The sequence below is a fragment of the Saccopteryx leptura genome, chromosome 5 (genome assembly GCF_036850995.1).
Source record: "Saccopteryx leptura isolate mSacLep1 chromosome 5, mSacLep1_pri_phased_curated, whole genome shotgun sequence".
Lineage (NCBI taxonomy): Eukaryota > Metazoa > Chordata > Mammalia > Chiroptera > Emballonuridae > Saccopteryx > Saccopteryx leptura.
This window is the reverse complement of record NC_089507.1, coordinates 120,988,962-120,991,089: the sequence shown is the minus strand read 5'-3', so window position 1 is coordinate 120,991,089 and position 2,128 is coordinate 120,988,962. Positions and strand designations below refer to the sequence as shown.

The window sequence follows — 2,128 nt, the reverse complement described above, 5'->3', positions numbered from 1 at the left end:
TATGTGACCAAGACAGAGGTACACATAGGGACAGACAGGAAGGGAGAGAGATGAGAAGCATCAAGTTTTTGTGGCTCCTCTGTCTCCTTAGTTGTTCATTGATTGCTTTCTCATATGTGCCATGACTAGGGAGGGGGTGGCTACAGTAGAGGGAGTGACTTCTTGCTCAAGCCAGCAACCCCACACTCAAGCTGGTGAGCCCACGCTCAAGCCAGATGAGCCTGTGCTCAAGCTGGCGACCTCGGTTTTGAACCTGGGTCTCTGAGTCCCAGTCTGATGCTCTATCCACTGCTCCACCTTCTGGTCAGGCTGGATTAAATATTTAAAATCCAAAAATAATTAGGAAGTATTTTGAAATTAGTTTCACAAAATTTAAAACGACATTAAGATTTGTGGGATGCATATGGAGCAGTGCTGAGAAATAAACGTAACATTGAATACCTCTATTACAATGAAGGAAAGATCTCAAAGAAAGGATCTAACCTTCCACCTTACAATTGGAAACTGCAAATTATATGCAAAGTATGGAAAAGAAAGGAGCTAATAAAGACAGAAGATGGTGGAATTAAAGAGAAAATTAATGAAATAATTGCTGCTCCTTTGGGGAGATGACTGAAATAAATAGATCTCTAGCAGGTGTGGTCAGGGGCAAAATGAAGACACATTATGACATCTGAATGAGAGAAGGGCCATCACTACAGAGCCTAAAGACAGTAAACAAGGATAATACAATGAAAACTTTATGGCAGTGAATTCTACAGTGTAGACTAAAAGGACAAATTCTTTGAAACACACAAAATACCTAAGTTTAGTCAAGTAGAAATATTCAATAGATAACCTTGTTAACTCTATGTCTGTTAAAGACGTTGAAATTATGACTTAGCCCCACTCACCTTGGCCCTGAGAGGGCTGGATAGTCTGTTGGACAGATGGCTGGAGGCTGAGCAGCGTCAGGGATTAGAGCCAGGGACCTCAGCAAGAGTGAGATTACTGGCCACCTGGCTGTACCTAGCTAGGCCTGATGTCCCTGTGTCTGGCCAGGAGGATGTGTATGCTGTGGCCCGCTCACTTGCTCCCTGTATGTGAACATGACAGTGGTTCGGGCTGTAGGAAGAAGCACCAGTGGTCTGTGTGCAACAGAGAAATTTCTCTAAGTCACTCCAGGCTGTGTTCTGTGTTTGTTCAGTTACTTGGATCAAGGGACACAGATCTTAAACAGCAACACTGAGAAATCGGGCTGGCTATCCACCCAATTATCGCTCTTTTGTGTCATCTGTTTTTAGCCTGTTTATGTTTAGAACATCTATCAGTGAGTTGCCGGAAAGAGGCTCAATGTTTGTTTTCACCAGATCAGTTTCAGAGATTGCTTAACATTAATCCAGACTGCAAAATCCATAGACTTCCTGATTTGGACTCTGGAGACAGAAGTCACAAAAATCACGAGCTTTTATTTTGAAGAAATTTATGCCATCGACTGTCAGCAACTATGATCTGGCAACTTTAGACAAAGAAACACAGAGTTGTTGGTATAAACAAATGGCAAAACAGAGGTTTCCATCTTTATGTCATCAGCTGCTTGAATTTGCTGAGCCACTGTCATCAGCCCCCGATTTTTCTCAAAGATCAGAAGTATCTTGGAGCCACTAGGGGCAGGGTCATCTTTGCCCTGGTCTCACTCTTTCATCCTGATGTGGAAAACAGTGGAGAAATTACAAGAAAATTTGAAAATCGGGCAGACTTGGGAAGAACAAGGGAGTAGTCTGCCTGAAGTTTTCAAAAGCTAGTTTTGTTATCGCAGCTGTCACCAGACTGCCATAACTGTGTGGAGGTGACTTGTGTAATGACTACTACTACATTCTTGATGACACCGTCTTTGTTCTCAAACCAGCATAAACCCGTGGAGGCTGGCCTCTCCAGAGTGTATCTCAAGAGTGTACCTTCCAGAAGAGGGTCTGCATTCTCGACTTTGTGAAGGCAGTATCTTTGGGGACTGTCATTCTTAATAGCATATAAGACTTTAAAAAGACAAAATACTATTTATTTCTTTATAGTGTGTAATACGAATGTTTTAAAAAAAAAACAAAACCCAAACCCCAGCTTTTTTTTTTTTCATTTTAGAGGGGGGGAG

General features: G+C 42.2%; 1 pseudogene; it reads left to right on the top strand.

The window, feature by feature from the left end:
* Positions 1-1,021: 1,021 nt before the first annotated feature.
* LOC136406551 (protein-L-histidine N-pros-methyltransferase pseudogene) lies at positions 1,022-1,893 on the top strand (annotated as a pseudogene).
* The last annotated feature ends 235 nt before the right edge of the window (positions 1,894-2,128 follow it).